At 42.5% G+C, this 27,623-nt stretch overlaps 1 protein-coding gene across 1 annotated transcript in view; it reads right to left on the minus strand.

The window, feature by feature from the left end:
- Positions 1-27,623, minus strand: part of COL4A3 (collagen type IV alpha 3 chain) — a gene marked incomplete at its 5' end in the record, with an annotated part of 107,774 nt that overhangs the window by 79,621 nt on the left and 530 nt on the right. The window lies entirely within an intron of this gene.

The following is a 27,623-nucleotide window of genomic DNA, read 5'->3' on the forward strand; positions in this document are numbered from 1 at the left end:
TGAGGTAAATCTTCCAGAGGTATGTGGAATTTTTCTGATGTTTATTTTGAGATGCCCCATTGCCATGCTTACCAGTTTTTATTTACTTAATGTGCTTCTTTGTGCCTAACCTAAAATTTTCATTCCTTAATTCATTTTTCTCTGTTCTGTCCTTAGTTAAGATTAAAAACAATGGGCACTGTCCACTGCAAAACAAACCAACAAACAGAAAACGTTTTACATACGCAGAAAAGATTTAAATAGCCCTTCAGTTTAATCCTGTTTCCAACTGTTGCGAGCACTATTTGGAATTTTCTGTGATCATTCCTAGATTTTTAGAGGGGGAAGTCCCTTGTCCAAAAATCACACCCGCTGTGGCCCAACCTGCAATGACAGGATGGTAGGGCAGGAGGCCCCCGCCCCTCGATTCTGCGGGGCCGTCCCAGTTCCTACTGTTTCTCGACGTTCAGTTCCCTTTTCAGCTACCCTTCAGATCGACTTCAGAGCGTCTCTAAAATGTAGATCTATGTTGATTCCCTGCTAAAACCTTACATTGCCTTCACTATAAAGTTGAAATGCTTTTAAATTTAAAAAAAAAGAGGAAGGGGCTTATATAAATAGGGACTATTTCTCCCTCTCCCTCCACCTCCCTGTGAGAATCCTGACCTCCAGCCAGGCTGCTAGAGGCTCATCTCTCCCACCTTTCAGTAGTTACCTCGCTATAGGAATTTTACCAGTGGTTTGGAAACTTTTCTGTCTACCATGATGGAAATTCCTGGAGGTGAGGGATTGTTTTTCTCATTCATCTTTGTGTCCCCAGCACTAGCATTGACCTGAAGCGTTTGTTAGATGCATACGTAAAAAACAACAAAGGAATGAACACGTTATTTGACTGTTCCAAAAATGATGTCTCTATCTCCCGAGCTCCATTTGAAGTAATAGCATAAATATTTGTAACAGTGTATTTGATTTTATTTGGCTCACTTGAAAAATACAGGGTGTCCCAAAAAATGTATACACACTTTAACAGCTCAATTTTGAGAATGAAATGTGTTTTAATAAATACTGCTTTTACAGTTATTCAGTGTGTGTATACACTTGTTTGTGACACCCTACAGTTTAGTGCTTTATTGACAATGGCTTATGTTCTTAATAAATGATACATTGCATTTGAATTTTTAAACAGGCACTGTGATAATTTTAAGAAATCGACACTTGGGGCTAAGCACCTACCTGCAGTCAGGTTCGGATGCCCATTCACAGATCCAAGTTTGCTTCATTAAACGTCGATACAGGAAACACACATCTCGGCTCCAGGCTTTGGTTTCAGGGGCATGAATGGTTGCAAAATGAAGATAGCTGCCCCGCTATCGCTTACAGCAGATGACCCACATAGATAGCAAAGCACCCAATTAAATCTATTCTGACCAAGAGAAAAATGTGGCAATCCTCAGACCAGCCAGCCAACAAGCTGGGCCTCACTGATACTCAGGTAAGAGTCAGACAGGGGCTATTTCCATGGGATTTAGCATCCTCACTGTCCCTCACCGGGGCATAAATACGATTTCCACAGGTAACCGAGGGCATGGGAAAAGCAAAATACTGGAGTGGTCATAACCACAGCTTTGGAGCCGGGCTGCTGGGCTAACATCCCAGCTGCACCACTCACCAACCTCAGGACCCTTGCCCACGACTTCACCTCCTGCCATTTCCTATTTATTTATTTATTTTTGGCACTCCTTTTTATGTTTTTACTTAATTACCCCCTTCTGATTAAGTTTCTGTATTTGCAGTTTTTAAGCGACATTTTGAGTTGATTGCTTACTATATCGGTCTTCTTGCTTTTGTTAAGAATGTGACTTAGAGCGGCGGCAGGGAACTTCCAGGCCTCCCTCCAGACCTGCCCCCGTCCCGCGAGGGGCTCACACAACAAGGGGTTCCTGAGGTGTCAGGCTCTGGCCAGAGAGGGAGGGAGGGGGAGAGCAGATAGGGTCGGGGTCTTTATTCTGGCTCCCTCCCTGCAGCGTTGCCTTCCGCTTCTGGATCTCTCTGCCTGTGGTACCTGCACCCTTCAATGCAGCGGCCAACTCAGCACCACTGTATTTCTGAGTCCCCGGAAAGAGGCAGAGATGGAAACAGTCGGCTACTGTACTGTCTCCGAAGTTTCCCTGAACAGCACTCGATAAACAGTGTCTCCATAAATAAACTGCTCAGATTACCTAGTTTTGAACGTGCCACACGGGACGCTGACTGACACAACGGCTACGCATTTTCCTAGGAAGACGCTTTTGAACACATCCCCTATGGTTTCACTCCTTGTCTTCTCATTACCAATATTTATTTCAGTACCCTGCCGCAGGGGTCTTGACTTTCTTAAGCTAGGGGTTATTAAGGAGGAAGGTTTAAAAATGGATAGATAGGCTCTTTGTTTCTATTTGTTCCTAATTGTATTTGCTGGTAATTTTGTTGCATTGTAAACATCTTTTGATTCTTGCTTTATTTGTGGAGCTTGTGGGATTCCTTCAACTTCTCTTTGTGGTCAAATTATTATAAATAATTTTTACAAACATCCTATGAGCACGGGTAAAGATGTATGTTTGCACGCAGGAAATAGAGTTGGACATACCAGGATATTATTAACGGTAGTATTCAGATTCTCTAAATCCAGCGATTTAAAGCTTGGGTCTTCGTTTCTTACCTGTCCAGAACTTGAGAGTAAGCAGTTAGAGATCTTAGAGCAATTTGGCAGAGCAAACAACGCTGGTTGAATCTAAAATAAAATACCCAGGCTTATATCATCTGTCTTTTTTATTCTACTTGCTTAGAATTCATTTTTATTGTATTTTATAATGGTAGTGGTTCGTAATTGAATGGAAAGTAAAAAACAAAACAAAACTGTTCCTTCACCACAGAAAGTTTAAGAAACACGGCTCTAAATTCTTGCTTGTTTGGGTCAAGGATATCCATCTATCGAGGATCTTCCATTCACTCCACACTCACCACCCAGAGGACACATCGGACCTCTCTCCCTGCCTTTAGGCCACTTTTTCACCCACCCTCCTTCCTAACACACACACACACCAAAGTCCTAGGAAAAGGGGCACTTTGCGAGAGTGAGGATTTGGGGCAGAGGGCTGTGGGGCAGCCTCTCTCTCCAGTGACCTCTGCCGTTACTTCTGAAGACTTTCACAGGCCACTGCCAAGCCCGTTCCAAGAGGATCAGGTCATATCGGCCGCATCGTCCGATCCCACAAAGAGCCAAGATGTAACAAGGGTGGGTAAGAAAACTCTAGCCTGGGGCTGGCATTCACCCTGCTCTTCTGACTCTGTTACTCCCTCGTCAGGCCAGGTTCCGGGGAAATGGAACGAACGAGCCGTAGGCCACAGTGAGCGCCAAGCTGCATTTACCCGAACGCCACAAACGAAAACAAAAAACCAAAACAGGCAAACGAAAGCTCCTGGACACAGACAACAGTGTGGCGGTTGCCAGAGGGAAGGGGGTGGGGGGCCGTGAAGGGTAAAGGGGGCCAAATACATGGCGACGGAGGGAGACCCGACTTTGGGTGGTGGGCCCACAACGCGATATACAGAGGGTGTGTCGCAGAACTGTACACGGAAACCTACATAATCTTACGAATCGATGTCACCCTGATAAATTTAATTGAAACAAATAAATAAATTTATGGACACTGAAAAAAAAAACCCACCACCATTTAACATAAGAAATTCAATGAAAGGATGGGGGAGATAAAAGCCAGACGCAAGCTCAGCCCTCTTCACAACCCCGTAACTAAGTCCGGACAAGCTGTTCAAGGTGAAATAGGTTGTCGGCGCCTGGACAATGCCGGTTCGGGATTAATTCACCATCTCTTTTCCACATACATTTTTGCCTCTGAATGGTATAATGTATTTTAACTTTTATATTCTCTGCTAAAAGCATGTCTTGCTTTTCTTTCTATAACCTGAGAGAAACAAATACTTGAGTTTAAAGCAGACTAATTCTTTTCAATGGTGTGCTTTAAAGAATGAAGAAATTAATGGTTACGCATTCACATTAGAGAAATTTAAGCAAATATAATTTTTTTGTCTTTCCTTCAATGGTTTCTTTCCTACACTCTCCATGACTCTCATTAGCTTGTTCTTGACAGTGCCCTTATCAAATAAATTATCAAACTTATTCCAAGGTCTTTGTGCTTTTTAAAAACATTAGTGATATTCTAAATTCTTACCCTCGTTAGTGTTTCAGAAATGAATTATGTAAAAAAAGTCTTTACTTTTAGCCTTTGCAATGACTAACCTAAGAAAGTGGTTTCCATTGAAAACTAGGTGAGATTTTGCAGTGGTTTTTATTAGAATGACATTGAAATTTCTTGAAGTTGAAGGCAGTCATGTAGAATTTTAGGCACATCTGTCTCTAAGATGAGTTACGGGCTGACTTTGAAACCTGATAACTGTTCTGCTGAGTCACTATCATCCAGTGCGGCCCTTGGCGTGTTTTACTCTGAGTCCTTGATACGGGCCTGGCCGCCAGGGGTGCTCCACAAACGCCTCTTGGATGGGTCCGGTCAACATTTTTAAATTGCGGATGCAGAGCGATTCTGTGGACTGCTTTCAAAACACTTCTATAAATTGATTATATTTCCTGCCTTCTCACTCATTCACTTTTTTTTTTTTTTTTGCGTAAAGTCTGAATTTAAAAACTGGTTCTTTTGCAGACTGAGGGATCTCAGTGGGGAGGGTTGGGGAGAGATTAATCAAAGAACTTATATATACACTTATATGCATAACCTACGGACACAGACATTGGTATGGGGAAGACCTGGGAGTGGAGTGGACGCAGGGTGGAGGGGATCAATGGGAGAAAAAGGGGACATCTGTAATACTTTCAACAATAAAGATACATTTTTAAAAAAATGGTTCTTTTGTATATGTCAAGAATCTTAAACTTTCACATCCTTTGACATAGGAATTTCATTTCTGTAAATTTATACAGATAATATAGTCCTAAATCTAAAGCAGGGTGTCATATTGAAACATGATTATAGCAGCACTACTTACAGTAATAAAACATTGGAAATGTCCTAAATGTCCACTAAGAGAGAAGTAGTTGAGAAAGCTTGGCTATTAAAAAGTGTTTGCAAGACCATATAAATATTATTTATGGAGTCTATTTTTTAATAAGAGGGAAAAAAGCCATAGAATTGAATATATAATCTAGATTTTTTTAAAAATCCCATATATAATAATGCTAGAGGAAAATACTAAAACATTAATGATGCTGTCTTTAAGTAGAGAAACTATGATTTTTTTCCTTGAAATTTGCCCATTTTCTTTCATTAACACACATTATGTTTTTATTCATAATTAGTTATTATACTTCTTAACATTATTACAGAGAGTACACAAAGCCACTCATCCATTAAACACCTGGATCTGAAATAATAAAACTATGTATGTCTCTAGGTAACATATAAAATACATTTATCTATGTGTTTATTTGGTTTGTATTTGTTCTATTTTTTTCCGTAGTAACTTGAATGCCTGAAGTTTTATCGTAGTGAATTTACATATATGTCTTTAAGAAATCTGAAAAGTGACTTTGTGTTTCCCTAATATTTTAGGGCAAAGTTAGCCGACTTTCTTCACTTTATCAATTGTTCTCAAAGATGAATCTGTCATCCTGATTCAGGAGAGGGTGATATAGTCATTCAACATAGAGCCTTGGACTTGATATTCAACATTGACGTAGGATATAATAATACATGTACATACCAAGTAAATTTTGAGTTGCGCCCACCCAGAGCCACTGAATGACAAGGTTTCCCACTGGAACTCTGAGTTAATTCCTACTTGATGAAAGGAATGCATATGAATATAGTAAAACCGGCAAACTCTTTACCGACACTAGTTTGTAGAATGAATGAAGCACAATTCCTTCATGTGATGCTCACCTTGGGTAGGTGCAGAGCCATCCGTCTATATCATCAAGTGATACTGATTAGGCCTAAATGACTCCCAGATCTGCTTGCTTCCCTCCATCTTCCTGACCCTTGTTTTCCTTCAGGCACCTCCACCTCACACCCGGACCACTACCATGCCTCCAGTCCATTCCCCGTACCACAGCCAGGGTGCCTTTTCCAAAGCATAACCCTAATCCTATCTCTGTCCTGCTCAAGACCATCCTGTGCTCTCCATTACTCTTAGGACCAAGTTCAGACCCCTTCACATGACCCGCTGTGATGGAGCCCCACACATCCCGCACCTCCCCGCCTCTCTACACTCAGCCACGTGGGCCTCTCTCTGGCCCGCAGACAGGAGGCCTCAGTGCAGGATGGACTGGGAGAGTCTTCTCTCCCAGTCCTTCCTGGCTGGCTTTTCCCTCGTCTTTCAGGTCTCAGCGTACATATCACTTTCCTTGGGAAGCCTTTTCGGATGCTCCTCTATGGGCTTCTTTGGCAGACACCCTCTATCGCCACCTCGGAGTCCTATCAAATGACATTGCAATGGCCTAACTCCTACCAGATGGAAGCTTGGTGAGGGCAGGTCCACCCCTCTCACTCTCGTGGCCCAGCTGTAACACAGCCCACGATTATTATTCTGTAAGTACTTGTCAAATGAGTTAATTCATCAGAAAATTATTCATTTGGTAAACCCAATGCATAATGCCACATAACGCAAAAAATTACATGCCACACATATAGATGCGTGTCTAATCCAGGAAGTTATTTCTCTGGAATCGTAGTACATTTAAGGGAAAATGGTTCCAGGTTAAACAAGTTACAAACATTTCATTTGTGTTTTCATTTCATGAATCACAGAACCTGTGCCAATTTCCTAAGCAAACTGCTGTAACTCTGTTACGTGAGATGGTGTGGGGGAGACGGCTTTAAAAATAGCTGACCGGATATCCCTCTCAGCGGCTTGGGTTATGTAAAAGTATTCTGTGCTAAGCCAGTGTCTCACAATGGATTGCTGAGCTTTGAAAGGCTATTTGGAATCCGTTTTTCAGTGTTAAATATCTGCATATAAACAGAATCGGACAGAAACTCCTAGAGAAAAGGGTACAATGTCCAAACAGTTATCACTTTCTAGCTTCAGGTGCCTCAAAAACACCCAGTGTTAATGCTGAAATTTATTTTTTGAAGTCCTTTAATAAAGAAAGTTTGTTAGATTTGGGCCTAAAGTACTTTTCTATTGGAGAGCAATCAGATAATATCTGGTATTATAACATTTACTTTATTTTTTAAAAAGAAATAATTGGGGGACATTTTCCCCATAAGACTCCATAAAGGCAAAATAATAGGGATTGTTGTTTGAGAGGTTACGATGGACCACAGCCTTGGGCACAGCAAGTCCACTGTCTTGTGGACCAATCAGATCCTCTCTGGAGCGGGACTTGGGTGCCTGGTGGTGGAAGCAGAACCCCGGGCCATCAGGGAGATGCCACAGAGACACGTGGGCAACGTGGATGAGCGGACCCCCGAGGGTGTGGGAGCTGAACAGCTGACACCACGAGACAGGGCCTACCCGGGGTGGAGGGCGAGGCGGTGGTTGGCTGGGGGAGAAATGGCAGAAGCAGAAACTTCTACTGAGTTTCTACAATTCCTGCTGTTGAAGGGACATGGAGGAGCCTTGGTCACTAAACCTGCATATTCCTAAAATAACTTCTATTATCCATGAGGCCTACCTAGAGATTTAGATTCCTGTTTCTCTTATTGCTAACTATGTATCCTTATGAGAAACTTGATTTCTTGAGATACTGGGAGAATTTCTGTTCCTCATCAACAATGCCTCATGCAAGCATAGATGTTAAACCAGCGTGCAGACTCTTTTGGGTAGTTCACAGCTCTTCTTTGCTGCCATACTTTGCCCTTGCCATGGCCACACCATTCAAAGCCCACGTTTGCAAAAGCATTGTTGGATTCCCAGTCTCATCCTGGGTAAGCCTGATTTAGAGCAGAGTAATCACCATCATTCCCTCACCCTCACACTCATCCTCTCTCCAATTTTCTCAATTTGCAGAAGAATCCATTCAGCAACTCAGCAAGTCAATATCTGAAAGGTCCCTGATTCACAGAGATGTCCAATTACTCTCTTATCCTGAGGAAGGTGCTCTGACCTTTTAAAGGCAATATGTCACCTTGACGACAAAAATAGATGAAATTTATTGCTATGCATCTGCAATTTCACCATTTGTACTGAAAATATCTGGAAAATGTCTGATAAGTGAGCAGAGTGTCAATCAATGAGACGGGGTGGTTTCAAGTATTTCAAACTCATTATTCCAGGTAATGTTTTCTGTGTCATTGACAAGCATCTAAGTTTATGATATTGTCAAGAACCAAGTTTTCTTTTTCTTTACATTTCAACTCAATATTGTTCACATTGATGTATTACTTGTTTTCCGTTAAGTGTGTTTAAGATACAGTAAATACTTAAATATACAGTTGATTCTTAAATATTTATTTCTTGATGGGTTTGACATTTCTTTAGAAGTTCTAAGTTAATACTATAGCTTGTTTTTTGAACACATATTTGCCTGGAGCTTTTTCTAGGATGCATCTGTTGTGTATAGTGAATTATAGTTACATTGATCACCAAACACTAGCTTCTGTGCCCAACTAAATTAATTGCATTTTTCTTTAACTCTCACAAAAATGAAGTCTAATTATCATAACTTATTGTTACATAGATTCATATATGTATTTCACATTGTCCAACACTAATAATTCACATAAATATGTGGCACCGTGAATGTATAAGGTAAGTATTTATATGATTCTTACAAATCGAGTTATGAAGGAGAATTAAAAAGGGAATCTTTCATATTCTTCACTTGTGTCCTGAAACAAGGACATTTCGTCTTACAGTATACCTCAGAAATGGATGGTCTACGCCCTCCCTCATGGCATACCTGTCCTAGTAGCATCTACAAAGAGGGAGTCTCCTTGCCCCCTTAATAAAACTAACTCAGGATCCTTCTAGGTTGACAACAGAAAAAGAGCCTCCTTGTGAGAAGTGGCTGGATTTTGTAGCTTTGACTTGGGTCAACCAAGCTCAAATCCCCCTTGGGAGGTCTCTCACCCTTGGCTGCTACGTATGCCAGCCTGGTCTCAGGAGAGCAGATGCACTGATCCTGCCATTCACACTGGCCTTGGGAGAGACGGGTTGGTACTACATTCTCCCCTTAATTCCCAGTAGGGCACCCGAGACAACGGTGTCATCATAATGATAACTGACCACACTCGTCGCCCACCAACCTCCCCTTCAAGGAGCTAACACTGTTTGGCTTCTCACTATGGAGTGTGCCTTACCTATGTCAATTCTCATACCAGCACTGTGATGGAGGCACAGTAGAGATGTGGATATACAGTAAAAATCACATTAAATAATTCCTTTCTCCCCTCCCTTCAAAAATCTTTGCTAAAGGCTTAGAAACAGAAGGCGTAACTAACACACAGCCTGCCATTTTGGCTTACAACACACGGTCGGCTCCTGTTTTTCCAGAGCCCTCTCTGCCCAATGCTGGGCAGACTCCCTGGGGGAAGGGCTGGCTTGGCTAACATCTGGGATCTCTCCAGGGGCCCCGGGTCTGGAACTCCAGGCCCAGAGGGCGAGGCCCAGGGAGGGCAGGCCGAGCTCCCTCTGCTCCCTCTGAAGCCGTGTTTCTACAAGACAGCTCCAAGGCCCACTCACATCAGCAACACCTGACCAGTGCAGATTCCTAGGCCACGCCATGAGGGTTTGGCCAAGAAATCTGCATTTTAAAGGAAACTCCACAAAGGACTGTTTTGCAGACTGAAGTCTGAGAGCCACTGGCCTTAGGCTTTCCTTCCCAGTTACAGTTCTCTTTCTACACCTTCCTGTCTACTGGTGGGGAATATTCACCCTGCTCTGTGGGGACCACAGTTAGCCATGGTGTAGGGCCTCACTTCCCCATCTCAACAGAGCCAAATAAGAGATTCAAACAGCAACATAGTGGTGGGAGTGGGAAAAACTGGCACACCGTATAACAAATAAAATAAAATGCATATCCCTTTTACTTAAAGATGAATCCACTACCTTAAACCGACATTTTGCATTGCTTTTCCATTACTCATGACAGATTTACCTTATATTCAAGAACAAGAACAACTTGGAATATTATCCTTTTGCTCACACAGCTAAAAGCTAACCAGTGCCTACGGAGATTTTTCTGATCTTTGTGTACCTACTGGTAGTACCACGCACTGTCTACCCAGGGTGATGGCAGAGAGCCTGCGGCAGTTCACCGGAGGCTACCCATTCTTCATTTAATCAGTAATAAACTAATCTTGCACTTGGCCAGAAGCTCTTTATTTTTTTTACAATTTGGTTGACTGAATTCACTCCTAAAAAAAAAAATTCAACCTAATGTTAAAAGTCCAATGAGGGAGCTATGCAAAGTAAGGGTCAAGAATGTGTACACAAGTTTAGAGGGAATTTTTCCAAAATGTGCATAATGAAAAAGAAATTAGACTTTTTGTATACTTAAAATGCTCGCCTTGGTTTGTTCGATTCTGGGTATGAAGTTTAAACATGCTCAAATTAAGTTATTTAGAGCAGTTAAGAAATTATTGCTGGTGAAGAAGAAAGGGCAGACCTTACAAAGTAAAAGGGCATATTTAATGAAAACAGACTTGGAATGAATACCAAAATATAGCAGTAGAGCAAAGCATGAGACCAGGCCCTTCTCGGTGCAGACGCAAGGACCGTCACTTCTCAAGGGGCATGGATGAGCAAGGCAGAGGACTGAAATCAAGCTGGCAAGCAAGGATACCTCCGTGAACGTCTAAGTCAAGTAGCTATTCCAAGTTCCATCTTTTGAGCAGAGATAATATTTCAATAGTTATCATTTCTTTTAATGATTGATTGAGTCAATCTTGATTTTACCTGTGCTGGCACTCGCACTAGATATATATAAAGCACAAAATGCCTCATAATTTGGTAATAAGCAATGATTAATCAGTAATTCAGTTCTTTCAAGTTCATCTTGGGTAACTTCCAGATCAGTTTCCTAGCAAAAGTGCACCCATGTGCACTTTGTGGGCCCAAATTGTTGCTCCTGAGGGTAACTCTCTCCTTACATGTTAATATCAGAGACTCCTTCACTGGGGTAGAAGGTTGCTGACCCACCAGTTCTGCTGGCCAGACTGTTGTCTGGATTCCTGAAACCTTGCCAGGGTTCTTTGGTGGCAAGCAACAGAAATTACTTAGGCCAGCTGAATGATAAAAGAGGAATTTGTTGGAATGACATAGGGCAGCACACAGAAGTCGAAGAAAAGTTAAATAAACAGACCTCAAAAGAGTTCAGCCTCAGGGCCCTTGTGAGGATCAAGGTACAAAAACTAACAGAGAGTGTTCCGGGCATGCTGTCAGGATGAGTAAGATCTTTGCCCTTTCAGCCTAAGATTCAAATTCCTGGAGAGGGCACTTGACTGGCTCAGTGTAGGTTATGTGCCCAACCCTTTGGCTAAGGGACTGACAAACAGTGAGGGGAGGATAATTTCCTCAAGTAAAATCAACATGTAACACCAGAGAAGAAAAAAAGAGAGGTCAGGAGAAAAGAGCAGACGTCCACTGCCCTGTCTTCTGGCGTCACCTGGTTTCCATCTGTCTGCCTATTGACCTTGAACATATTGTCTTCTCTTACTTTGAGTCCTTCTGGCCAAGTTTGATAATCACCAAGTTTGAATAAATTTTCTGCTTGGTTTGGCCTAATGTCCGAAGTCAAATACATTTCCAACGAGCCCTCTGATCTGTGTTCCCCTTATTGTCACTTACTAGTTGCTCTGGTCTCTGGTTGGAACAGTCAGATGTTCCTGGGCCACCAGTTTCTCAGAAATTCTCCAGATTCATCCTGTTCTTATGCCGGTTACAGTTATTCTAGGCTCTTTTGCCCAAAATGCTTATTTTTACCCGAACCATTCAATATGTTTATCTATATACTTCCAATTTTTGCAAAATGGCACAACAAGTAATCAAACAAACAGATCCACTCCACTGTCTGCGGAAATGCATAACCTTTAAGAACCTGTCTGCTTAGAAACTACTTCCTGTATGTTCCAAAATCAAATCTTTCAAAAATCCAGTGTCAGTGATTGCAATATCATTAGGAACAATTCTAACTTAACTCATGTGTATTTTGGTGATAAATTGAAATGAAAAATTAAAACAACTACTTTGTGAAATAATTAGAAGCTCATTTTTAGAAATAAGTAGCTCAACTGCTCTCTCAGTCTGCAACAAAAATTGCAAAGTAAACGGAAAGACTTCTGACCACTGAGTTTTAATAGGTAAAAACCAAATGATGAGTTGGTTGAGTACTGCCGAGTATCACTGCTCACCACCATGAACACTTAGTGAGCTCCTAATGTTCCAGGCAAAGTTTCAAGAATTTATAGACATTACCATATTTCATCATCATCATGTATATAAACCTGTAGGTTCACATTATTGTCCCCATTTTACAGAGAAGGAAAACAAAGCTCAATCACGTAGCTAGGGCCACATAGCTAGTTCTCAGTAAAGTGAGTTATATAATGATTGACTTTCTAGCATCTCAAACAAGTTTGGGTCTGTTAAAAAATTTTACATGAAAAAAACAGATGAGCAATAATGGATTCAGAATTCAGGAAGATAATATGATTGGAATCAGCGGTCCCTTAACTTTATTTGAATGGGTAGCTACGCACATTTGTACTTCCCCAGATGGCCCCAGAGATTGCTGACCTTTTGGGGGTCTTGGTTCACTGCGGTGGTTTTGATGTACATGACCATCTTCAGTTCACTTATAGAGTTAGGAACTACCACTCTAATTTTAGAAACAAAAAGCACATCCTTCTTCATGATGAATAAACAGGCAGATTCTAGGTCAAGAAAACTTACAACAACGACAACGAAGAACCCATGTGATTTAGACCAATTCAGTGATTTATCCAAATGACAAGCACAGCAGTTTCACATGTAAAAACAAGTCTGGCTTCATGAGGTTTTTCTGACTGGTACTTCTGAAGGTGAACTTTATTAAAATAGATTCCCAGGTAAATCATTTACAGTATGTTACTGGGTGGATGTTCAGTGTAACTGGCATTAGTCTTCTGTTTTTACTTCAGAAAATGTTAAACACATTGCATTCATGTTCACTTGCTTAAGTGAAAAGTATTTGAATCTTATGTGTGATGGCTCAAGAGGGGTCTGATGAATATTTTGTTTCAACTGGTGCAGGTCAAAAATTCCCAATATTTTCCTCCTTTACAAAGTCATGGGTCTCAAAGTCTCTTTTCTTTATTTCAATTGTTTCTTTTTCTGCACTCCATTTGCCTCAGATTATAAAGCAGCCGTTCTATAATCTACTGAGATTACAATGCATGATAGTGCTTATCAAGTTAATGCTCTACTTCATATAAATTAAATCAATTTAATTTTAATTTAGATGCATGGTTTAAGCCAGATCAGCCTTCAGGAAACCTAGAAAAAGTCTAAGAGATCCAAGGCCCCAATGTCACTTGCTGGGAGGTCATAAAAATGGATAAGAAAGCATGAGGAGGCAGGGTGGATGGAGAGGGGTTGGGAGAGAAAGATGTTGCTCTTTGGCACATTGATTGGAAATGGGCCATTTGCTCCAGATACTTGGAATGGTCTAAAACCACTCAGATGTCCCATGGTAATGGCTGAAGGTGTCTTTAGACATCTCATTCCTGAGCGATAGCTGAGGGCTGGAGAGGCGCTGGGAAATGGTGGGCTGGTTAGGGTGGGAGTCTTTATAACTGTCTACTGCTAGGTTGACTCCAGGTCTATAACAAGGGAAATAACTGCTAAATCCAATACTTATTTGAAGCCATTAGCTGTGCATCTCACCATCAGCTCTGTGTTCTCAGAAAATTCTGGTTCGAGTTAAGATACTCTTTTGGGCTCAGCTGGGTATGGCTCAGTGGTTGAGCATTGACCTAGGATCCAGGAGATCACAGTTCAATTCCTGGTCAGGTCACATGCCCCGGTTGGGGGTTCGATCTGCAGTTGAGAGTCGTGCAGGAGGCAGCCGATCAATGACTCTCTCATCATTGATCTTTCTGTCCCTCTCTCTCCCTCTCCCTTCCTCTCTCTGAAATTAATAAAGATATATTTATAAATAAATAAATAAATAAATAAATAAATAAATAAACAGATAAATAAATTCTTTTGGTTCACTTTTGGGCAGAGCTGAGATCACCAGAAGTCAACGGGGGAATGGTAGGTTATTATAGAAATAATGTTGGGGAAATTGGCTAGTTTGAAGACATTTAAAAAATTTAGGTCCCTGGCTCAAATCATACTTACACCAAATCATATTTTGAATCAAAATTTTTTTAAAAAGAAGATAGAATATATATATAAAAATATTAACTCTAGTTATATTTACATGATAGAATGTGGCATAATTTTGTTTTCTTTTTGCTAATCAGTATTAAAACTGTATCTAAGTAGAACTTGTTGTATTAAAAAAATTATACCAGTTGATCTAATTAATAATACTATTACTATGGGAGTCTTACAAAAAGATATGTGGGCAAGAATTCATTGTAGCTTTGTTAATAATATCAAAATTTTAGGTTAAATAAACCTAAAGATGGTATATAAACATGATGAAACAGTATGCATTTGTTTTTAAAAGGTGTTTAATTTTATGTGATAAAAAGGATACAAAATTCCATGTGATCTCATTTTTATACAAATATAACAACATATTAACATTGCCTATTCTAGGTTCTTACATTAGTAGTACTTTTCAAAATACTTATCTATAGGTCTCCAGTGTTCACAAATGGGCATATATTACTTTTATTGCTAGAAAAAAAATCAACATAGAAAAAATATTTTTGCTCAATCTGATCATTAGACCCAGACACTTCATCTTGAAACTTCCCAAGCCCAGCCTCTGTTTAAAGGCTATTCCAAGAGTCTCCTCAGCCCGGTGTGCTGCACTCCAGGGGCTCAGTGAATGGGCACCAAATGAATTTACACTCTCTACCCTGTGGCTGCTGATTGCATATTAATGGAATTTAAGGAAGGCTGTGTGCCAAAGCTGGTTACATGGCTTCTCTTCTAAGTACCTGCCCAAAAGTCTATATTTCTAAGATAAAAAAAAGAAATAATTTATTATCATTAAATGTTACCCAGGATTATCTCTGTAATTAACAGGTATTTTCGTTGAAGTGTTTGGAAAGGAACCATAAAAGTGATGAAATCATTGGGTGAGTCGTAGCATCATTATTCACATGGGATGGGGCAAGGTAAATAACACGGTTCATCTTTTTAATGGGGACAGTGTTGAGGGAGGATGGCATTTCTGCTGATGTTTCTAAATAATGTTATTAGAAAATACCAGCAGCAAAGAATGCACTGAATAATATTTTTGAAAATAAAAATACTCCTTAATACATTCCAGGAAGTTGATACTAGGTCACAAAATAACAGACGAGTTAAGTGAGTATGAGAAACACATCCAGGCTATTGCTTTCCCGTTAGTGAAACTCATTCTTGTCTCAGTACGACTTGGCATGTGTAGGACGCTCTCCTGTGTGCAAAGCGTGTTCAGTTGCATTGTTTCTGGAGATAAGAGGGGTAGTTTTTATCAACCACATCTTATGACAGAGGAAATAGAGAGTCTTGGGATTCAAGCGACCTGCCCCCAACTGTCACAACACCGTCTTTTTTTCCTGCACAGGATGAGGCGCCTTACTAATGCCATGCGCTGCGTCTGCTGGCTGGCAGGGTGCCTCCGGTGTCCTCGCCCGCCCGCCCTCCTGGGGAGTGAGGATGCTGCTTGTTCAGGTCACATGAGATCTGAACGCTCCATCTCTGCAAGGTCTGAGCGGGTCCCAGTGAGTACGGCCTCTGACGAGCTTCGAGGGCACAGCCCCGGCCCACGCGGCGTGGGACTGTCCCCTCTCAGTCCCCCTCCCCGCTAGTCCACAGCAGCTAGCCCGGGTGTCTGTGCAGGCACACAGGCTGCCTTCTCATCGGCGGGGGCCGCATCTTACGCGATTTCACACACTGTACCGCTCTTAGTTTTCAGCACTCTGTGGAAGGGCTCGTGGAATCTGCAAAACGAGAATCCAGCCCGGCTATGCAAAGCGGACCAGGGCTCCAGCCGGGCAGAGGCTGGAAGAAGGTAAAAGCGCCATCAGCAGCTCTGCACGCTGCTTTCCGCACCCATCCCAACATTTTTAAGTACTTTAAAGATAAACTGTGTTTTTAAGCTCCTGAAATCTTACTACTTTCTGACTCCATTACCCTTACACATTTGCTTCGTCTGAAGCCTGCATGTTCATCGTTCCTACTGAGCTTTGTTCTTTCTTCTCAATTCCACTTCAGTGTTGCTTTTCCACTTTTACCCGGTCCTAGCATGTGTAATTTCATTGGTATTGTCTGTGTACTCATCTGAACCCCCAGTGGGTGGCATACTCTGTGATGGTAAGAGGGACCATGCTGGTTTTATCTACCTTTGTCCCAGCAGCTGGCTGAATTAATAAATAAAGCCTTCGATATTTCATCTGAAAAATAATGTCTTCTTTTGAGTCTTATGCCAAAAGATTCAAGAATCTATTCATTCTTCATTGAATTTTAGTTTATTGGACCAATAAAATGTTGGTCCAGTTCCACAAACATTCACTGAGGACCAGTAGTAACAGTGTGATGCCAAGAGCTGGACCCACAAGGATGGGCAAGCATGACACCCATCATCAAGGGGAGCAGGAGGAGAAGCACCATGGAAACAGGTTACACTTTTTCTAGATTGCAGAAACAAATACTACTTCAGTAAATCAAAGCATTTCATCAATGTGTTGATTGTAAAAGGAAAATGGTGTCTAGAATCATTCTTTCTCGATAACCAAAGCATTTTTAAAATCAATCTTATCTCAAATTCTGCTAAGTTAGTTTAATGATGAATAAAGTGGCATCTGACACTCCTTTTAGATTATCTGGGGAGTTTTTGGTAGGAAAGAACCCTAATAACCAGAACTCCCTATTCCAAACCCCATTCTTATACTAACCTGATAAATACCCTTGGGTCAGACCCTCGTCTATAAGTCAAGAATGCTATGACCTTGTCATTGTATCAGGAATGCACAAAATCAGACAGTTGATAAATCATCTACATATAAAATTATTTAAAATATGATTTTGTGAATGTTTATCTTCAAGGAGTCCCATGGTAGCCTCAATTCTGAATAACTGAAAATAACCATAATATTCAATAGAAGGGCATTAAATCAGTTATGTTACCAACCTACCATGAAGTATACTCGGTAGACATTTAGAAATGTCTACATAGTTATCTGACATAGTTAATAACTCAAAGATTTCACCAGTCTTTTATCAGGTGAAAACAAGTAGGATTAAAAAAAAAAGTCTCGAAGGGGATACACCAAAGTATTACCAGTAAATATCTATGAGTGTCATGATTATAGACAGTTTTTATTTTTATATTTCTTTTTGTACTTTCAGACATTTTCTAAACTTTGCACAACACATAAAACTTGTTTAAAAGCCAGCATGCAAACTCCTCAGCTTTCCCAATATCACACATAAATAAACAGCATAAACCCATCCTATCATGTGGTCAAACTAAAATTGGAAATCAGCCTTGTTGCCTTGGGTCTTTCCAGACCTGCTTTGTCATTTGATTCAAAGGGAAAATACTGAGGCTTTCTCAACTTTCCACTTGGAGAACTTTTTCCTTGAGAAGTTCATGTAACAACAAAATATCCCAGTGGGGGGAAAAATCCAGTGACCTGACTGTTTTGTCTACATGATGACAAATCTCCCACAGTTTCTAAATACACTTGAACTCATTTTTAAACACTGGGATCACTGCTCTGAGACCGATTTGGAGAGACAATCTAATGAACAAACACTGATCTTAAAGATTAAAGACGGAAAATTCCTAACTTACCCCAAAACTACTGTCAGAAAATTAAAAGATGTTATATGGTTATGTTTTAAATCCAAGGAGTTCAGGGGAGAGGAAACAGGATGGCTGCGCAGGTAACCGCTGCACCCGCCGCCTCCCGCAGCCACATCAACATCACAACTAAGACACAGAACCGCCGTCGCTCAGAGCCCCCTGGGATCGGGCTGCACAGAAGCCCCGCAACCAGGGAGCTGGAGACGCACCGAGACCAGGAGGAGGGGCGGAGACGTGAGGGGGTCGGGGCTGGATCTGAAACAAGGCCGCGGGCCCACACCTGGTGCCGCGGGGTAAACCCGGGAGGGAATCTCGGCGGTGGGGGTTTCCCAGAGGAGGGAGGGGTCCCAGCCCCACAGCAGCCCCCAGCCCAGGGCTCAGGGCCGGGAAGAGACGTCCCCACAGCTTCGGGCTGTGAAACCAGCGGGGACTGTCCCTGAAGGTCCCGGAGGCTGCGGGAGCCCCAGCAGCTCCTCTTAAAGGGCCCGGCACAGACTCACTCGGACGCTCCCTCTGAGCCCAGAGCCGGGAGCAGCCTGAAAGGACCCGGGACACTCGGGGGTAACTAACCTGCCTGAGGTCTGGGCGAGAGGCGGAGGGCGGCTTCCTCCCAGGCAGAGGGGCTGGTGGAGGCCTTTGCTCCTTAGCCGAACCCTCCCTGCACACAGCCGGCAGGCAGGCGCCATGTTTGAATCTCCAGCACCTGACTCGCACCTTTGGCCCCGCCCCGGGATTCCCGGAGGCCCCGCCCCTCCCCACCTGCAGCTCATCCAGGCCATTTCCAGGGGCTTTTCTGTGCAAGTGGCCTCTCGAGCCTCATGCTTGGGACTTTCCTAAAATCTCTCCAACAAGCAGCAGCTGCCCCATGCGGCTTGATAAGTGACCCCAGGCCTGGCACTAGCGGCAGCTGCACTGGCTCACAGCTTGGCCTCTCCTGGGCACCTCCAAGCCCAGCACAAGGAGCAGCCAGCTACGGTTTGCTGTGTAGCTCATGCTGGGTGGCCCTGGGCAAGGCACTGGCACAGGCTGACTTTGCACCTCCCGGGAGGCCCCAGAGACAGTGCACCTGGTGGTCAGACTCGACCACACTGGATTACAACCCTACCACATGCACAAGAGACACACTCAAGGGGCGCACTTGGTGAACACCAAAGCCCCACTGAAGTAAATCCTGCTGCAGAGGGGTGTCTCCAGCACAGCAGCTCTCTGGCTGTAGTTGCAGTTGGTCCTCACAGCTGATTGGCCTGGGGGTCAATTCCTCCCAGTGAGGCCAACAGCAACCAAGGCTCAACTGCAACAGGACAGTGCACACAGCCCACACAGGGGAGCACCTAGAAGGCCCAGCTCAGGTGACTGGGGAGGCTGAGCCACTGGACCCTACTGGACACCTACTACACAAAGCCACTCTACAAATGCCAGGAGACATAGCAGCTCTACCCAATACATAGAAACAAACACCTGGAAGCAGCCAAAGAGTGGAGGCAAAGAAACATGCCACAAAGGAAAGAACAGAAGAAATCCCTAGAAGAGGAACTAAATGAAATAGAACTAAGCAAGCTAACAGATACAGAGTTCAGAATTTTGTTTATAAGGATGCTCAAGGATATTAGTAAGAGTATTATGAAAATAATTGAGAAAATCGATGACATAATAAAGTACCAATTTGAAATGAAGGCTACAGGAACTGAAATGAAGAATAATTTACAGGGAATCCACAGTAGAGTAGAGGACGCTGAGAATCAAGTCAGCATTTTGGAACGTGAGGAAACAAAAAACACCCAACCAGAAGAGCAAAAAGAAAAAGGAATCCAGAAATATGAAGATAGTATAAGGAGCCTCTGGGACAACTTCAAGAGGCCAACATTTGTATTATTGGAGTGCCAGAAGGGAAGGAAAGAGAGCAAGAAATTGAAAACCTATTTGAAAAAATAATGACAGGAAACTTCCCCTACCTAGGGAAAGAAATAGACTTACAAGTCCAGGAAGCACAGAGGGTCCCAAACAAGAGGAACCCAAAGAGGCCCACAGCAAGACACATCAGAATTAAAATGCCAAAGGTTAAAGACAGAGAGAGAATCTTAAAAGCAGCAAGAGAAAAGCAGTTAGTTACCTACAAGGGAGCACCCATACGACTGTCAGCTGATTTCTCAACAGAAACCTTGCAGTCCAGAAAGGAGTGGCAAGAAATATTCAAAGTGATGAAAAACATGGAACTACAACCAAGATTGCTCTACCCAGCAAAGCTATCATTTAGAACTGAAGGTCAGATAAAGAGCTTCACAGATAAGAAAAAGCTAAAGGAGTTCATCACCACCAGACCAGTACTACAGGAAATGTTGAAGGGTCTTCTTTAAGAAGAAGCTAATGAACAAAACAATCTGACGAACTAAGTAGATCCAGAGGTATTGACTCATGCAACAGACGATCATATTTCAGAGGGAAGGGGGGTGGAGGGTGGGAAGAGATTAACCAAAGAAGTTATATGCATACATGCATAACCCATGGACAGAGTCGATAACGGGGTGAAGGCCTGGGGAGGGGATGGGAGGAGGTGGAGGGGAAAAATGGGACATCTGTAATACTTTCAACAATAAAGATAAATTTAAAAAAATAAATCCAAGAATTACACTTTTTAAAACCATTAAGTCATCGCAATAATTAACACTAAAATGTTGAGAATATCAAATGCTTTTTAAATTATGTATATGTATTTATAGGACACATATCTTAGCGTTAGGTGTGTACATATATATCGGACCATGAACTGGATTTCTAACCTCTGTGTGTACATGAAGAATTATCAAATTAAGTGCACTGACTCAATTAACGGACAGGTTGAGCAACTGCTATGTTGATCTAGACTGGTTCCCCACCCGTCCTCTGTTTCTGACTTGCAAAGCATAGCCAAAGAGAAACCAACAGGACTTGTCTCCAGCTTTGTCGCTTTTCCTTTACGTAGATTGAGTTCCCAAGGAGAAGACAAATCTTTAAAGCGGGAGTCATGTCCCAGTCCTGAAACACTCCATCACCACCCCACTGAAGGACCCTCCAGACTGCTTATGGAGGTCGGTACAGTTCTCAGACAAGAGTGCCCACAAAGGCCCATGGAGCTGGTTAAAATGCCAATTCCCACTGGGGAGGGCCTTGATGACCAGCACGGGGCTGGCTGGGGGTGGAGCTGGTGTTGCTGGTTCTTTGAGTGAGGGGTTCTTCACCTCCTTCCAGAAAGTCCTTAACTGGGTCTCACCCCTCCCTGGCTTAGAGGCCTCTCAGGCCCAGGCCTATTGGGCTGGGACAAGGGCCCTCCAGGCCCAGCGTCAGCTTCCTGCCCCGGGCCTCACAGCCACGTTCAGCAGATTCAGACCCGTCTCAATGAGGCTGAGGAGAGAATGACAGAGTGTCGACAGGAATGAAAGCAGCAGCCTTCACCGCGCCACTCGAGACGCGGGCCCGTCACCAAGTCTCGGTGTGAATTCATTGCTCACCCATTACTCATGTCTCGTGAAGAGCGTATGTACACCATGCTGTCTCTTTATGTTACAATATTAATTTGTTCAGCGCAAACATTAAGATTATAGGGTGACCGGCCACCTGCAGTCTTGCGGCCTCACTCCACAGTATCCAGGGAGCAATTCCCCATCCTCCGGGAGCACAGCCCCCGCCCCTGCCTCAGGCACCCTGGCTGCCTGCTTCCCCCCCACCCCGCCTCCAGCAAAGTACCTGGCATGTCCATTCCCTTCGTGGTGAGTAAATTAACTCAGCCTTTTCTCTTTCTTTTTACAAGCAGGCTTCCGTTAGCCTTAGTTTTAGTCTTTGAGAACCCAGGAGCCATAAAATGGGCAGTGTGTGGCCTCTGTCCACCTCGGAGGGGCCCTGGCCCGGCTGCATTCCTCACCCTTCCCAAGGCTGCCTCCACGTGAGGCCTCCGCCTGCGAGCCGGTTACTTAGAACGTGTTCCCCAGCCACCTCCAGCCAAGGTCAGCCCTCTCTCCATCACCACGTCCCACTCTGTCGCAGCAGGCACACGCTTTGCTGGGCTGTCTCTCCGCCCCGCCCCCCCCCACCACGGCCAGGGACACACACGGTCTGGGTTTTCATGAACCCCCAGCGCCTGGCCACTGCCCGAGTCTCCGTCCTAGTCTCTCCTTCCTGCTTTTCATAGTAAAAATCAAATAATTGTAGCTAGAATATAAAAACTGGGAGCTTACTTCGTACCAGGCATTGTACTGAGTACTTTATCCGCAATAGATACATATCACCGTTTTCAGACAACAAAAACAGGCATCTTTTGGGAGGTAATTGGCTTAAGGTAACACTGAATCTGTCACCTGGCTGAACTCCAGTGATACTAGCTTATAGTTGAAGAGGTAAGGTGAGGGGTGGCTTGTCGGTTTTTAATAGAGCTCTCCTTAGCTCCATTCATTTTTTTCCAAGAATTTGCTGTTTTGGTGATGTTTCTTCAATTCTTCATATACATAACTTCCTCAGATTTTCATAATGGGGCAATGTAATTGAAATTATTCAAATGGCAATTTTCATAGCTTTCAGCATTGCAGCCAAGGCCAACCACCTTAATTTTTTGGAGAAAAAGTTGCAGATATTTAGGCACAACCCACGCTGATTTATTGTCTTTAATTAAAGCTGTCATTTTGACACGTGTTTATTTATTATGCAAATATCAAACAATATGTGTTGTATCCAGAGATCTGACGTTGGATACTGCATCCCCTCTCTTATCTGGGTGTCATTTACATAGCTCTGCACTGTCCACGATGGTGGCCACATGTGGCTGTAGACACTTGAAATGTGGCTAGTTCTAGAAGTGCAAAGTACACACTAGATTTTGAAAACAATGTGAAAAAAGATTATAAGATATCTACTAATGATTTTAGTAGTGATTACATGTTGAAATGATAGAATTATGGATGCATTTTGATAAAATATATTAAAGTTAATTTCACCCATTTATTTTTATTTTTTAATGTGACTACTGGAAAATTTAAAATTACATATATGGTTCATAGTTACGGCTCAGATTATATTTATTTATATGAATTTGTGAAACCATGTAAAGTGGAAAATTACAGAGCCAATATTGTTTAACTCAGTTTTGGCTAGAAAATGTATCTGAAGCCAGGGGCCTTAACTGGCAGTTACATGAGGAAATCCAGGAGGAATGGAAAGACTGATATGGGTGCTTCAAAAGACAAGAGCCAGCGTTTTTATCTAGTGAGATTAACGCAGAGTTTGGAGTAAGAAGCTTTCTTATCAGATTTTTAGAGATGACAACTCAGACATGTTAGGTAGCTGTTCTAGGCCAGGATGGTAGGGCTGACATGGAAAATGAGTATTCTGTTGAGAAGTTGATAGAATCCCGGTTTCCTTATTTTCTCAAACAGAAAACAGAGGTGAAATAAATGACCTACAGTGAAAGTCTATTATGATTAAAATGTTTAGGGTGAGGCCAGATGTAAACTTTGTAGAACAAAAATGCTCTGAGCAGCCGTGTGTTTCTACTGATCTTAGAAAATCTTTTGGTCTGTGGTGGATGGATGCATTTTGGCTGACGGCCACAGCATGAATCTGGTCAAATCCACACGGATGAAGGACCACAGGGCATTTGCAAACCAGACAGCTCTTCTGCTGGAACAATACACTGGCAGGTTTGAGGGTTTTAATCAATTGCAATATTTAACAAAGTCAATCTTCCTTATAGTGAACACCAGGCAGTATTACTGTCCCCTGGTGAAATAAAAAGACAAATTTCATTTAATTCACAGTTTTTCCCATGATCATGTCTGAAAACAAACCAGCTACTGTAAACCCAGAGAAACACCTAAGGAAGAAGCCCCTTAGTCTGGTTAGAGAGAGAAGGCTGGTGGCTGTACTGGTGTTGGCCACGATCCCCACATCATCACATAGAAGTTCAGTATGTTTGATGGAAGTGGGCAGTGGGAGGAGAGGGAAGGAGGGTGACCCTGAGAACATGAAAGGAAACGTGTTTGGTCCCTCTTTCCCCTACACCATTACTAATACGTCCATCCTAACCGGGGAAAATTCCCTGGAAGCCACAGAACTACTTTGCTCTTTTTTTCTCCCAGGGTAGGACAGCTCCAATCTGTGGGCAATGAAGCCAAATGGATGAGGGGGCGGGCACTGAGGGATGAAGGAAAAGGAATCTCGACTTCACATCGTCTCCCATGGGTGATAATTAATAGACGGAAGAAACAAGACAGACTCCTAGACCTTGAGATCATAGGAAAAGAATCAGAAAGATAATATAAAATAAGTATGTGTAAAATGATTAAAAGCATAAAAAATTTGAAAAAAGAAAACCCTACAAAAACAGGCAAAAAACAAACAAAGCCAGCCTGGCTGGTGTGGCTCAGTGGCTGAGAAGAGATCTATGAACCAGGAGGTAACAGTGAGATTCCCAGTCAGGGCACAAGCCTGCATTTTAGGCTCAATCCCCAGTAGGGGGTGTGCAGGAGGCAGCTGATCAATGGATGATTCTCTCTCATCATTGATGTTTCTCTCCCTCTCCCTCTCCCTCTCCATCTCTCTGAAATTAAAAAAAAACAACATATATTTTTTTAAAAAACAGATAAATTTAAACTCCCAAAAGAACTTCTAGTAATAAGAATAGTCATTGCTATTAAAATCTAATGAAATTAAAACAATCATTGTTAGCATTTACTGAATGATTACTATGCTGTGGTCAAGTCTGGATACTATGCAACAGCTATACATGCATATGTATAGAAATAAGTCACTTCTATGTGTGTCAACATGGATAAAAGGGACCCTCCAAAAACATAATACTGAATTTTATGCAAGCTCCAATAAGTATGTATAATGTGAAACCATTTTTTACATTTGAAAGGCCACAAAACAATACTTTTTTTTTTTTTTTAATGCAGACTAACACGCATACACAGAGTATAAATAAAAAGCCATGCACTGGGAATGATACATAGTTGACCATTGAATAATATAGGTGGGGGGTAAGGGCGCCCTCCCTTGCACCCCTGCATAATCAAAAATCCTGGGGTAACTTTGGACTCTACAGTTGGCCCTTTGCATAGGTGGAGTCAACCACTGTCTGCTAGAAAACAGGGCTTTTGATATGTGGTTAGAAATGAGGAAATACTCTTTTTGATCCGAGGTTGGTTGAATCCACTGATAGGAAACCCAAGGATGTGAAACCCTGGGATAGGAAGGGCCACCATCACATTTATTAAAACAAAATTAGTAGACTCACAATTCAAACCCGTGGTGTTCAAGGGTCAGCTATGCGCAAACCTCGCGGGGTGGGAGACGAGCCAAGGCTGTGTGACCTTCTCTATATCTACATTGTTTTTCCTAAAGGGAGAAACGTGAGAGCAGCCAAGTCAAAGCTTCCTCATACTTGCTTACTCTCCGGGACAGATACATTGGTGTCTGCTACATCACTTCTTGTTGATTTGATATGTTTCCTAATTCATGTTACATTTTTAAATTTATAAACAAAATCGTTGAAAAGCATCCTCCCTAAATGCCACTGTTATTCAGCTCCTGGTATTTGCTTCCCATATTTCTGCCCACTCTGGAATTTTAGGGCCAAAAGAGGAAGGATAAACCATGTTATTTCAAAACACGGACCTCACCCTCTCCGGGTATCAGAGGAGTGCTCTCTAGCTCCCCTCCCAGGCCCACTATCTGTGGCTGCAGCAAAGTGCCTCCGGGTTTCAAGTTGCTGAGCAGCTGGGTGTGGGAACGGCTATGAACCTAGGGATGTGCAGAACCACAGGCCTGGGGCTGGATGCCTGCAGAAAGGGATCTCACTCAGAGTGTTTCAGATCAAACTGTGGGGGTGAACCGGTCCACCCTGTCTTGGCTGGGCATGTGGGGTCAACACCACTACCATCGCCCCGTTTGGAGAAATGCTAAAGTAAAATTGCAGCATCTTGGAGCAAAATATGTCGTTAACTAGTGCAGCACAAACTTGATAACTGTCATGGTCCAAAAGCTAAGGTTAGCTCTCTCACTTATAAAGTTGGGCCCTGCATTCTTTAGTCCTTTACAAAAAAACAATGTGTTTTGTTAGGTTTTGACTTATCTGCTAACATCTAGAATTTGAGAGATTTCTAATGGAAACTGAGATCCTAGCTTCTCTCCTGAAAAAGCGGGGATTCTGGTGTCCCTGAGCCAGAATTCTAGAATGCCAAGAACTGGTCAATACCCCATGGCCTCACTCATGATCTCACCTGCTGGCCCCACTAGGGGTTTCAACTCCCTAATTTTACAGATGATAAAACTGAGGCTCAGTGAGGTCAGGTGCCTTGGCTAATGTGAGAGTTACCCTGTGGAGGGAGCCATGCTGCCACCTGGTTGACCAGGTGTCAGTTACCTTGTGATTCCTTTTTTCTGTATGATGAAGGCCCATTTCTAATGACATTGTCTGTAATTCAGCAAGTGCACTGGAAATGATAACTTATAAGTTTTAACGAAGACTGACTTCAAGTGATGATAAAAGTAATACAAGCAGATTAATTATAATACAAGCCAGAAGTCGCCAAGATCTGGCCAAAGGCAAGACAGAAAATTTTACATGTAAAAAAATAATATGGGAAGATGGCAATATAAGTGAAAACTGGTATAATTAGAGGTCACACAACCACAGAGAATCACCCATTCTGGCCGATGCTTACATGCATCTAATTCATTCTCTCTCTCTCCACCCCTCTCGAGCCACCCCTCTTTTTTTTGGAGTCTAGAAAGAAGAGCGCTGGAGCTCTTCCCCAAGCCTTCCCCCAGCAGATAGCTCCTTCAGGTGTTTAGCTTGTAGGATTTATTTACTCCTCGGCTAAAGCTGGTTGACAACATACACTGACTTGGATGAGTTTCATCCATTATCCCCAGAAGCACTGAGCTACCTGGGTGGCACATGCCTAGTCTTTGGTTAGAACCAGCTCCGTGAAGAGATTACATGGATTACAAAACCCTTTAGAATGTAAAACACTAAAGAGCCTAAGTGTAAGTCAATAGGAGAAAGGCCCAATAACTTTGGCATTTTCACATGTGGAAAACCATGCAAGGGGGCAAAAAAGAGAGACAGGTCTGTCTTAAATGCTGACATGGACAGATTTGCAGGTTGCAAAAGGGTATTTATATATAATATATAAAATATATATACATATAAAATCAATCATATCACTTATGTTAAAAAACAAACAAACATATTGTTTGTGGCCGACATATGTGCATGCACATGCGTAGAAAATGTCTGGAAAGAAAAAGGTGGTGAGAGTGGGCACCTTGTTTAGACAGAGGAGAGGAGAGGAAGGGGGGTGATCAAAGGGCCTGTTAGCTTCATCTGTCATGTCTTAATTTAAATTTTAATTTGCATGGAAAATACGTGGATGACATGTGGCCAAGGATTCCGAAAATCTTTTCACGGAACCCATATGCCTGTGACTCTGAATTTCCCATCACAGTCTCAGTCACGAAACTCACAAAACACCTGGCTCCTCCTTGGAAATGAAACTTAACTGTGTTATCACCCCCAACTATTAGTTTTTTCCAAATTAAATTTTTAAGTGTAGAAGTCACAGAAAGAATCTGCAAAGTCGAACTTCATTTTCATAAGTTAAAATCAAGGAACTCGGCTCTAGGCGTCATCACCACCTTGAGGACG

Source organism: Miniopterus schreibersii (assembly GCF_964146895.1).
Source record: "Miniopterus schreibersii genome assembly, chromosome: 7".
In the NCBI taxonomy this organism is placed as follows: domain Eukaryota; kingdom Metazoa; phylum Chordata; class Mammalia; order Chiroptera; family Miniopteridae; genus Miniopterus; species Miniopterus schreibersii.